This window comes from Myxine glutinosa, chromosome 8 (genome assembly GCF_964187855.1).
Source record: "Myxine glutinosa chromosome 8, kmMyxGlut1.1, whole genome shotgun sequence".
In the NCBI taxonomy this organism is placed as follows: domain Eukaryota; kingdom Metazoa; phylum Chordata; class Myxini; order Myxiniformes; family Myxinidae; genus Myxine; species Myxine glutinosa.
In genome coordinates, this window is record NC_136268.1 from 43,297,058 (window position 1) to 43,310,598 (window position 13,541).

A 13,541-nucleotide genomic window follows, 5' to 3' on the forward strand; every position below is an offset into this window, starting at 1 on the left:
ATGGTGCACACACTGATGAATCACCCTCCAGTTACACACCAGGATAACAGTTTATAGCTGCGTCAGGATTCGAACCCAGGCTGGACGGCTGGAAGGTGATTGTCTACATCTCGGGTTTCCTTCCAATCCATCACACTCACTGAGGTGTCTCAGTCTCACCACGTTTACCTTTGTATCCAGTCCCTTGGAGCGCCAGCACCTTCGCTTTTTCCCCTCAAACAGTCTACGTCATACGTCATACGTCATGGCTAACATGACACGTGGTCCTGGACGTCGCTAATTGAACTCGGACAGCACCACGAGACATCTGGATCTGATCAACGCGTGAGAAATAAAGGCCCAACAGTTACACCTCTCCACCCCTTGGGCCAATGGGCGATCTCCATGTTACCGAGTGCACACATTAAACCTCCTCATACAAGATAAGAGGTCGACGCAGCAACATACCTGGACACGGATTTATTTACTGTGAGAGGTGATAGAAATAGGAATTCGGAAAAAAGTGAATCCGGATGGGAAGGAGTTTGTAAACATCAATCCGACACATTGACACATAGCACGGAGTTTAAACTGTAAAACATGGTTCTGAAAGTTGCTTTTAGTGATCTCACGAGTTCTTTGTATTATAATTTACATACAATACAAACAAATGGAGCATGAAAACGTTTTTTTTGAGAGTGTTATTTGGTGCCCCATCCACTTCGCGCCTGGTACGCTTTTTTACAACTAAAATGGCCGCCAGTCGGCAGTATTTGATCGCATTTTGAAACAAAATGAGGGGAATCTGCATAACATCATTTCATGTCTTTTTGACAAGTTTGAGCAAGATCGGTACATATATCTCCGAGATATGGTTGCGGAGGCACGCAAGGACAGACAGAGGGCCGAGACCTAATCCATAAGCCCCCGTTTTGGAATATGTCCAATTCGATGCTTTATTATTAAATTCAAAGCCAAAATTCCAAGATGCGACTTTCAAAATGACGTATGAATGCTGAAGGAGGCATTTTGCACATGCGGTGTGTGTGTGTTTTCAGTGACTCGGTTCTGCTCGCCGGGCACTTTTGACCTGCCGTTGTTATTATGAAATGTGAATTTCAAATCGTTGTTTAAACATAATTTTCTGCACCTCGACGAAAAAGCGGCAATTTCAAAATGGTTAACCGCAATTGTTCTTTTCCTGAAGGCAAATCAGACTCAACGGAAATACATATACAGTCCCCAGTTTACAAACACCTGTTCTTGAAAATGTGTTTGTAAAGCCGCTGTCACACCTTGACGTTTTAGCCAGCGTATGCCGACGTATGAAAAATTTGGCTACGTTAAGAGCACGCTGAAGCACGCTGGCATACGTCGTAGTACGCCGAGCTCGTCGACAAATTTCGTGCATGCACAAAATTTGTCGACGTATGCCAGCGTATGACTCACACCAGCACTCAATTTTGATACGTCGGCATACGCTGGCTAAATCGTCAAGGTGTGACAGGGGCTTAACTTGGATGTTCGTAAACTCGAACAACAAATCCCATTCTGTGCTTTTAAAATCAAAATAAATAAATTGATGCTCTACATACATACAGGAATACAGTAAAAACTAGATGGTATTCATAGAATACTTACCCAGCGCAGTCAACTTGTTGTGAGCCAACTCTTCTCTTTTTGAACATTTTTTTTGATCCAATATGGCTGCCAGACCACGTGAGCGATGACATCATAAATTTGTATTCTCTAATATAATTGTTGCATAGATCACGCTCAATACATTTCAAACTGATCAGACTAAGCGTTGGCCCTGTCGAATTATGACGTCGTAATTATTGCACCAATGACGTCATCGTTAACACCTATTCCCCATATGGAGTTCTTTACAATGAGCCATGTTTCAATTTTTTCAATGCAGCAGTTTTGGAGAAATAGAGGTGCAACATTTTTCGGTTTTTCCACGATGGCACCTAAACCACATGACCTATGACGTCATGATTACATTAAAATATTCTACAGGAGGAGGCGCTCCTATGGTGAAAATGTCGTGCCCATCAGACCAACAGTTGCTGAGAAAAAAAAATTCACAATGATCGGACACTTGTTGTACTTGTCGAATTATGACGTCATAACGAAGGCACAGATGACATCATCATTAACATATCCTATTCCCCAAGGGGAGTACTTGACAATGAGCCATGTTTCAATTTTTTCCATTGAGTGGTTTGGAAGATATGGAGATGTAACGTTTTTCCAAGATGGCGTCCATACCACGTGACCTATGACGTCATAATTATGAATAAAAAAATCCTACAGGCGGAGGCGCTTCTATGGTAAATTTTAGTGTCAATCAGACCAACGGTTGCCGAGAAAATGAATTTTTTAAATGCAGACATGTACGGCACATGACACGATACACGGCACACGTACGCACAAGAATGCTTAACCCTGATTTTCGCTTCGCGAGCGCAGGGTGATAATAAAGCCTAAAAATAAAAAACAGCACAGTAAATGTAAAAATGATCACTAAATGTCTGGATACCTGCCGAAGCGCACACTGAACACAACTTGTCTGTCCAAATCTTTTTTGGGCAATCGACAGACACCAGAGGCAGTTGGGGGAGGTCAACGTGTAAAAATACAGGATAATACAGTACAGTATGGTGCCACCAAAAGAGCCAAATGCATCATGGGAACATGAATGAATCTCTGCATTTCGCTGTTCAGTGTGCCATCCAAACATTGTTTGTTTTGCCACATTCAAGCGTCAGACTTCTTGCGCGCTCAACGTTATGTTCTAAAACTCCATTTAAAACCTTTTTCTTTTTTCTTTTTTTACATTAAAAACGTTATTAAATGGAATGATAACTAGTTAGACGGGTTTATGGTGAAGTATGGCGAGCATCAATGTCGCTCGTGCTGCTGAGGCACCCACGGAGAAAACGACATGGAGAAAACGACATGGAGAAAACGAGAACGGCACTCAGTAGAGAGCATAATACCCCTGCCTGGTTGGCTCTATCTCCCAATGGTGAAGAATCACTTTCAAAAAATTATACGAGCTGGATCCGGATCCGGATCTTCACCAAAATTGAATCGATTCTTCCTTGTCACACACCCATCCGGTCCACCAAGTTTCGTCCAAATCCGTCCATAACGTTTTGAAATATCCTGCTATGTATAGTTTTTGGCCCGATCTCCCTATAGTGAAGAATCACTTTTAAAATTCTAGTAGCCGAATCCGGATCTTCACCAAAATATAATTATTTCGTCCTTGTCACATATGCTACATCTCTGCCAAATTCCGTCCGAATCCATCCACAACTTTTTGAGATATTTTGTTCACGAACGCACAGACAGACAAACGGACAAACAGAAGGACAGGGTTGAAAACATACCTCCATCCACCTTTGGTGGCGGAGGTAAAAATGATGTGTGAAAGCCCATGTGAATGAAATGTGAATTACGGTGTGAATGGCTAATTAACTTTCGAGGTCAGAATTATTGGCGTGTAGCGCTCAGCGTGGCATGTTAAAAAAAGCCGAGTTCATGGGAATGGATCAAACGTTCGAAAGATCGAAACATGGTTATAAAGTATAATGGTCGTACGAACGGATGTTTGGAAGCCAGGTGTTCGTAAACCAGGCATAGCATGTATAGGAACACGAGAAATATCCGTGGATGAGAGGAGTTGGGTTTGTACCATTTCCTGTTCGTACAAGCTAGCGGAGCCCATGGATATTACACACATGCACACACACACAGAGAAGGATGCTTCTCCTTTCACCAATATATGCAAAAGTCGAGTATAATTTATTTTGTGGCCCTGGAAGCAAACAAACAATATAATATATTTATAACGGCACTGACCGCCCACACAACTCTGCCCTACTCCACCCCACCTCCTTCCAATCTTGAATAAGAGTGAATATCATCATTTTAAACTCACCCTGTGCATCGACAAGTCCCAGATATGACTTCTGCATCGGTGTTAAGAAGCTCAAAGGTTTGGGTAGAACGTGCCCGTCTATGTACATTCTGACCTTCCATGCCATGGCCCATATCTTCTGGAGTTTTTGCAGTGCGGGCTGCAGGATATCAACTTTTTGGACAAGTTAATCAGAAAGGTCTTTAACTCTTTTGTTGTGCAGAGTCACACTTCTTTCTCATAGACATTTTTCTGAGTATTTTCGGATTCTTTAAAAGTGCTGAGCCATTTCATGCTGCAATCCTTACCTGGTGTGCTTGATACACGTTCAAGCCACTCCGATGAACGTCATTACTAGGTTTTCTGTGCATGCGTGTCGAGCATTCAGGGGCAAATTACATTATTTTGAAAGTCACGTATTGTTGACAAATCCAGAGTGGTATATTGTACCGCCTGCAAGGATTGTGGTAAATCTTTTTTGGTGATAGTTGTGTATATTTCCTAATCATTGTGAATATTCTTTGTGCAAGCTTAATGGGCCTATTGGCCTCCTCCTGCATTGATGTTCCTTGGAAATCCTTGTAAGTCATTAGGAGAATTTAAAATTAAGATTGGATTGTTTTTTGATACATGATCTGAGGCTCGTACAGGAGCTACCACACACAGACATGGACATACAGATGAATATAAGTGATAACACAGCACTGTTACATGAGACAAACAGCCACAAACTTGAGCTGTTCACAGAAACGGTGTGCTGTATGTGATCCGATGGATGGAGAACATGATACGGTCTATCACAGCTAACTGGCGATGGCAATGGCACCCTTCAAATCTGGGCGAACTGGAATTATAATGTTATCAAACCAACGAATCGTCGCAATATGTTTACTTCCGTATTTGGGAGAAGTTCCGTAAAAATGTCAAAATCATAATTTTATTGAGGAATTTATGAAATGAAACCTCCTGCCTAATTTACGACATCCACTGAGACTCATAAATCTTCCACAGGAGGTTCGGTTGGGCTAGCCCCAAAACTGAAGTTGTAGTTTCAGGGCGGACGGACCAGCACTCCAGTTCTATAACATCTATATATTGTTACGTTTGTGGGGGTAGGGATACATTAGTCAAAGTAGATTTGTATAGGTAGGTGCTCCGAATGTCGTGTAGAAACCTTGATGTAATAAATACTTGTTTAGACCGTGTGTTCGGATTAAGCTTGTATCTTTGTCTCCATTATGAGGAATGGGGCATGTTAACTAGTATAGGGATTATGTTAATTTCCCTGTTCGTCAAACCTCAGTGATTTATCCTTTGGTTCTTTTGCCACTGCACCATAGACACTAGTGAGAAATGCCCATTTATTGCACTAAATAATAACAATAAAACCAACAGGAAGCCAGTTCTGAACACTGCCGATGGACACCACCAAGTACATCCCCTCACATAGCTCGGGCAGACCGAAGACACGCCCCGGGGACACGTGATTGGCCAGGGCAGAGCAAGAAGCTACCCCTGATTGGTGGAAGGAAGGCCAAGGAGGAAGCCGAGCGCCGATTGGCAAGGACCACCGAGTATGTCAGAGGCGAGCAAGAAGCGGCACGCTGATTGGTGGAGAAGCGCTGATGACGTCACGACCCGACGTTAAAAGAACTCGAGGACGGACATTTCTTTTTTCTTGTCCTCCGCTCTTACCCTCGACTCTTGTTCTCTAACCCTCCAATCTTGCCCTGTTCCTGCCCTTCTCTGGTTCGCCTTGTTCTCCTCCTTCACGCGTTTGTGCTTGGACCGGCCATGTTCAGGGACGCCACCGGAAGACGTGCAGGGTTTTGCAGGCGGAAATGATGCGCGGCTGGACACCATACCGCGTGATGAGACCCCGTGCGAGCGCAGTAGCGCAAACAGGTGCAGTGAGGCTTTTTTTCCCGCCAACACCCGTGTTTTACGCGCAACCCCGGCCACACCTCCGGAGCCTTGTATGCCTGGCGAGACCACCTCCCCCGCCCCCCCCCCCCCGAGCTGATCAGAGCTAAGTGCACGATAAACGACACGATTATATTTTCCAATTTTTTTTCTTCCTGTGCCTGTGTTATAAGTCTGGTGTAGGGACGTCCCAATTAGGAATTTGATTTTACGGTCGCGTTTTCTTGTCATCAGCATTACTTTTAATAAATCCTCTCATTATTTTCTGTACATTTATAAACCCCGTTTTTGTTTGAGTTTATTTTTGCAGTGTGAAGACGTTGGCGAAACCCATCCAGGTAAGTCGGAACTCTTCTTTCTCCTCGCTTATAATCCACCAAAACGTAGGATTCAAAACGCCTCCATTAACGCTCGTTTGCCTTCCGTGGTTCTTTCAGTGTTAATTGAGGGACCCACAGGACAACATAAACAGTCACGTGAAAAAGTAAGTACACCCCATGTAAAGTTTTGACTTTTTCACCATATTTCAACATACAGCTATTTGATCTTCATTTCAACAATATTGATAGATAAAGGTGATATAATATAACAAATATCATGAAACATTTACAGTCTGTGGTCCATTGTATAATTTAAATAAACATAAATGCAAATTTCGCATGTGGAAAAAGTAAGTACACCCCCACATTTATCATGACTTCAAATACCCAAAATGAGAATCAGGTGCACCAGCTCAGGTGCAAATGATTAGAACAACGTGAGAGAGGATCTTGGAGGAACCTGTCTTATTTAAACCTCAGACATCGCTTGGTTTGCTCTTTGTTGTTGAAGTGTGCGGCGTCACCATGCCTAGATCAAAAGAGCTCTCTGAGGCCTTCAGAAAGCAGGCTATAGATGCCCACGAGTCTGGGAAGGGATTTAAAAAGATCTCCAAACGATTTGAAATCAATCATTCGACTGTCCGGAAGATCATCTACAAGTGGAAAAGATTCCAAACAACTGCTAACTTGTTCAGGCCAGGCCGGCCCAGCAAGTTCAGCCCGAGAGCAGACCGCAAGATGCTGAAAGAAGTCTCGAAGAACCCCAGAATGTCATCACAGGGCCTGCAGGTAGCTCTTGCCACCGTTGATGTAAAGTGCACGAGTCTACCAGAAGAAAGAGGCTGCACAAATTTGATCTACATGGAAGGTGTGCCAGGAGGAAACCTTTGCTGTCCAGAAAGAACATCAGGGCAAGACTAAAGTTTGCCAATGAACACCTCGGCAAAGACCAGCACTTCTGGAACAATGTGCTCTGGACAGATGAGTCAAAGGTAGAGCTATTTGGCCACAGTACCAGAAGACATGTTTGGCGAAAACCAAAAACAGCATTTGACTACAAGAACCTGATACCAACTGTAAAACATGGTGGTGGAAATATTTTGGTTTGGGGCAGCTCACCATCATAGAATCCACTATGAATTCTTCATTGTACCAGAGGGTGCTTGAGGATAATGTGAGGCCATCTGTCGGAAAGTTGAAGCTCAACCGAAGGTGGACCTTGCAACATGACAACGACCCTAAACATACCAGTAAATCCACCAAGGAATGACTGAAAAGGAAGAAATGGAGGGTTCTGGAAAGGCCAAGTCAAAGCCCGGATCAAAATCCCATCGAGATGTTGTCGGGGGATTTGAAACGAGCTGTGCATGCAAGAAACCCCTCAAACATCGCACAGCTGAAAGAATTCTGCATGGAGGAGTGGGCAAAAATTTCTCCCAGTCGATGTCAGAGACTTCTGGACAGTTATAAGAAACGCCTACTTGAGGGGCAATACCACCGGTTTGAGCGAAGGGTGTTCTTACTTTTTCCCCATGCGAAATTTGCATTTATGTTTATTTAAATTATACAATGGACTACAAAATGTAAATGTTTCATGATATTTGTTATATTATATCACCTTTATCTATCATTATTTGTTGAAATGAAGATCAAATTGCTGTATGTTGAAATATGTTGAAAAAGTCAAAACTTTACATGGGGTGTACTTACTTTTTCACGTGACTGCACATATATATATATATACATATATATATATATATATATATATATATATATATATATATATATATATATATATATATATATATATATATATATATATATATATATATATATATAGCTGCAGTTCCCTACGCCGGCCTTCTTCCCCTTATCAAGGGGGGATTAATCCCCTTGTCTTTACTGGGCCTGGCGGAACCGAGTCTTATTACGTCCATCCCGGACACACGCGCGTTGGGTTTCGGGACTACTTCTCGCTCGTACCTAATTCTCCGCGCTGCCCTGGGAGCAAGGAAACAAGCCTCGCACGAACCACGTGTGGTTTGAGTACGCCGAGCGGATTGCGTACACGTGGTCCGCGCAGTCTTACTTAGTGGAACCCGATTGGAGTGACCTTATTCGTGCCACGCTTAGTCAATTGAGGAAACCACAGGAACAATCGAATCAGAAAGAAATAACGAGGGTTTAATTATTTCCACACGTATGTACAGTTCAAGGACGAAGAGACACAGAGCAATCCTTAAGCAGTCTTAACTTGTCCCTGGGACAACGGGCCCGTGTCACACTCACACAGGGGATTGCAGATGGGCAGGTGTTCCCCAACGCGTCCAGAGATGGTCCTCGTCCAGCTCTCCACGGTCCCCGGCACGTCCCACGAAGATGGTGGCAGGCGAAGGCAGGGACTCGTAGTGCGTCTCTCGTACCAGCAGATGATCTGGCGGAACGGTAGAGGGCGGACTTCATGCTGGCGGTCACCCAGCCTTGTTCACTCGCGCGTCTCAAATGCGCTATTCGTTCGAAGAACGTCTGGCTGCGACCGCGTATATGTAGCGACCAACTCCTCTTCTTCAATACACCGAGCTGGTTAGCGCGCATTCTCGTGAAATGGTCAAGTTCATCAGGCAGCAGTCCTTTACAACGCGAGTCCTTTTATCTCTCTCTCTCGCAGCAAGTCCTCTCTTGCTTATCTGGCGTTCCTCTGCGAGTCCTCTCGAGGGCTTTGCGCAGCGGGTTTTATAGCTACGCCCCTCGAACCTTCTGGAACTCACCCGACTCTTCTCACCATGCCCTCTGACGTCACGCCGCCGCCACCACCCTCGAGCTCTGATTGGTGGCTCGTGCTTACCGTCATCGCTTCGGCCGTCCCGCCTCGACTCCGCCCCAACCATCTGAGGCCTGCCTCGTGTTAACTCGCCCAATGATCAACCAATGCTTACCAAACTGGATTGAGGCTAGGGTGGCTGGGGAATCGGTGGCAAGTAGGGCCTATTTTCCTAGCTCCTACTCAACGCAGAATTAACACTGGAAGGGAACTAAGCTCACAAATACTAAGACATAACTATACTATCGCGAGGCTACATGTTGCTTGTGTGCTGCAAACTGCTACATGCTGCAAACTTGTAAAAATGCGATTTGAACTTGTCATTTTCAATGAACATGTACTCGGTCATGTGTGACAGCAATGATGCATGAAAGGCATCAATGGAAAGCTGAGGATCTCCTTATAATTGGAAAACCACATGTAAATTGTCAAACTAAATAACCTTTGCATATTAACCCCTTGAATTTGGATTACCTTTTTTTTGATATGCATTGTATATATATATATATTGAAACATGCTCCTCCCCAAACCCCGGTCACGGTGTACCTCCAAGCCTCGAGAGGAGTCACGGCAGAAAGATGTGTTATTTTGTTTGTCAAAGATCAATGGTGAAACCACACCAATTGTTACCAACAAACAAGTATTGTATTAAGGTCACACAAGAATAACAGCACAAAAACAATAGTAATCAATTGTACAACCAATATATCATTCCTATGATGGTACCATCAGTTTCGTACAATATAATTCACTGTGCTCCAAGTGAGCGAAAATAACATTCCCAATGTCTCTGTCCCAGCTTCAAACCAATGTCGATCAACGCTCCAGTGATTGTCAGAATGATGTTGTATCGAGACCAGAATCCCGTTCAGTTGACAGTCACACTGCCAAAGATAGGCAAAGGTATCCTCAAGAGGCGACTGGGAAATCACACCTTCGGGTATGGATGTTCAACGGCTCCCCACACGGCGAAACGCAAATTCCCACTCGAAATCCACGTTACACATGCAAACCAGGCTAACGGCTGGATGCGTTGAAATGATTCAAGCGAGGTGAAGAACCGAGAGCGATGCGAAATCGGCGCGAGGCAAACTGGCCAACAGTCCGTTCTCGAGACGTAACGGCACTCCAATGATTCTCTTCGGAATCAACCGCAAAACCTGTCACGCAGGTTTAACTGTCACAGCGATAACAACTCTGTCGCAGGAATCCCTTTCCCAGGAAACCCCAAAGTTCGCGAGTGACCCTTGTTCGCCAGCGTTTGCTCAAAACCTCAACGCAGCTCGGCTCCTTCTCTGACCTCACTTGCCCCGCCTCCTTTTTCTCTTCCTCTTCTTCTTCGTCCGGTTTCTGATCCGGTTTCCGGTTTCTATTTAAAACACGAACCTTTTTTACCTTTTGAAAACAGTTATCTCTATTTCACCTAAACGATAACAATAATAGTACTTGCAACCAAAAATGCTTACAGTGGATGAGAACCACAACAACGGAAGTGACGAATCCGTAACAATATATATATATATACAGACTTGGCATTTAATATGGAATATTTTTTTTGTGGGGGTGAACTTACTTTTCAAGATGTCTTAGAACCAAAAGTTCATTGGAATTATGTTGAAATTATTCTAGATTTTGTTAATGTGACCTTTAAAAGAAACAAAAACCACATTTGACATTTCGAACAAATAAATTGATCCTTGAAAGTGATGGAAACTGATATCGAACTCAATTCATGGACAGTACTGTGTTAAACTTCTGTACGTTTTCCAGAAGTATTTCTTTATTTTGCACATTAGCCAAAAATTTTTTTAACAAAAACAAAAGTTAAATTACGACTGGGATGACGGACAGTATAATTACAGTTCAGTACTTTGTGTAACTCCCACGAGCATTCAGGAGAGCACATACACGTTGAGGCATGCTGTTCACGAGATTTGCCAAGGTTTGGACAGGAATCGCTTGCCATGCAGTGACAATAGCCTGCTGAAATTCACGCACACAGGTCGGCTGCTGGTCCAAGTGGTCGATTTGACGCGTTAATTCTGCCCACAAGTTCTCTATCGGATTCATATCCGGGGACATGGCAGGCCACTCCATATGCTCTACACCACGATCAGCAAGAAAGTGTTGGATCATGCGAGCACGATGAGGCCGTGCATTGTCATCTTGGAAGACAAAGTTTCCTCGAAAGGCTGCACGAGCAAATGGAAGCAATGTTTCTTCCAGAATGGCCCTGTACTTGAACTGGTTCAGGTTTCCATTCAGAACAACAAGGTCAGTTTTGCCCCCTGCATGAAAAGCAGCCCAAACGGTCACCCCACTACCTCCAGCCTGGAATCTTGGCACTATACAATCTTTGTTGTAGGCTTCATGCACTTGTCTGCACACTCGGACGTGGCCATCTTGACGATAGACCAGAAATCTAGACTCGTCACTGAAGATCACGTGATTCCAGTGTACTGGCTGCCATTGACGGTGCTCTCTGGCCCACTGCAATCGGTGCTGGCGGTGTTGTCTGGTCAGGCGTGGCTTTCTCAGGGGACGCCTGGCACGATAGCCTGCTTGAACCAGTCGTTGATTGACTAGCCTTCTGGATACAGGCACATTTGTCAGTTGCTGCCACTCAGCACTAAGCCGATTAGCTGACTTGGTACAGCCATTGCGGACTAACCGGTGCAGCTGGCGATCATCCCTGCTTATGGTTCTGCGGGGACGTCCTGGCCTCGGTATTGGACTAGGAACACCCCTCTGAGCATTTCGTTTCAGGATCTTTGACACCTGACCTTGAGTGATGCCATACTGCTGAGCAATAGCACGCTGTTTCATGCCGTAATTTCGTAAAGCCACCACTCCATGACAAACAGCATTGTCGAGTTGACGGGCCATCTGCAGAGGAAGCGGCAATAACTTTGGAGACGTGCAGCAGTTGTTTTCCACGAATACAGAATGCAACAACCCTTGTATACCCGACTGTGAAGCCAATCATCAAATGCACCTGTCCATACATTTTGCCATGCCACCTGTGATATAATCCTGTTGTTGACTTCTTGCTGCGACAGACAATCAGTGACATGGTTCTTTTAACAAATAAATCACCAAAGTGTAAAATAAACTCACCAGATTGATATACTGAGTTAAGAAAGTAAACCCAAGTCAAGAAAAAAATATATTCCATATTAAATGCCAAGTCTGTATATTATATATACTTGGGCATTGCCCGTACTATATCTATATCTAAAATTATATCCCCCCCCTCTATTTACATGAAATGGTTTGGTCCAAAGCGAACGGCTTCCGGAGTTTGGTAAAGAAATCGCCATCGCGTGCACAAACGCGCAGGAAAGCGAATGAATCGCAAATTCGTTTTTATTAGTTTTAAAACATAGTTTAACGCCAACATAGTTTGCAAACGTGAAATAAATGAATACGCTCTCAAATGTGCCATCCGAGGCAGAGTGTGTCCGCCACGTTCGGCACACGCGATAGTTCGCTGCTCTCTGATTGGTTGAATCGTTTTTTGGACATAGCTCGGTAAGTAATTGTCCGATTAATATGAAACCTTGAAAAGGCACATCCTCGGGTCCCCAGCAATATACCTGGCAAGTTAAAAGTATATCGGACCCGTGGTTGTCGAGAAACAGCGGTCACAGACAAACGTACAAACGTACAGAGATTACTGGAATTATAGATAGATATGTATATATATATATATATATATATATATATATATCTATATATATATATATATATATATATATATGGGGAGCTGTTATTCCCCTCCCCCTTTGTTAATTCTTGCTGCTCTACCAATTACCAAGCATAACCAATTATATATTTTGTTTTGACTGATTGCTGTATTCTTTTAAAATACTTAGTCCTTTCTTGTGCATTGAGGATGTGTAATACCCTAATAAGGAGTTCTGTGCTTGTGAGCTCTTGCCCTGTATTGGCATAATCCCTTGTTCCCCTTTTGTGGCCTTGGTTGCAGCTGCTATCTCTCAGCCTCCCACAAGACTTTGCCAATATCCTGTAGGCTGACACATTTATGAGTGTCCACTCCCTTCGTACTTCCCCAACCCAAGTCTCTATACAGAAAGTTGTAAACATGTTGCCACATATTGCTGACCATCTCCTTATCTGAGCTAACCCATGAGTGGCCTTGGATGAACTTCCTTTAACTAACTGAACAACAGGATGGGACTAATCGTGGGGGGACCAATGAGCCCATTCTTTCTCTCTATCTTGTGAGCTCAAGCCACACCCTATATTCTTTATATATAGCAAGTTTAAATCGAATTACTTCAGAGCACCTTGTTGTAGTGTTGGTCATTTCATGAGCTTCAAGCGACATTGTGTTTTCCGCAAGCTTGTGTAAACGAGTTCTAATAAATATATCCGTTGCTCCTTTTTCTGAGTCCTCTGAGTCCCAAGTTCTAAGTCCCATTCCGACATATGGTGGCAGCGGTGGGATCAGTCTGTGCAGTCCGGGACGCGGTCCCAGGCAAGTGAGTGGTGAGACCAGCTGGCAATTGATCCGGGTCAGGTGAGCTGTGGTTTTCTTTTGTT

At 43.9% G+C, this 13,541-nt stretch overlaps 1 protein-coding gene across 1 annotated transcript in view; it reads right to left on the reverse strand.

Moving 5' to 3' along the window:
• The window catches only part of LOC137433108 (melanopsin-like), a 77,663-nt gene that overhangs the window by 39,595 nt on the left and 24,527 nt on the right, over positions 1 to 13,541 (reverse strand). The window lies entirely within an intron of this gene.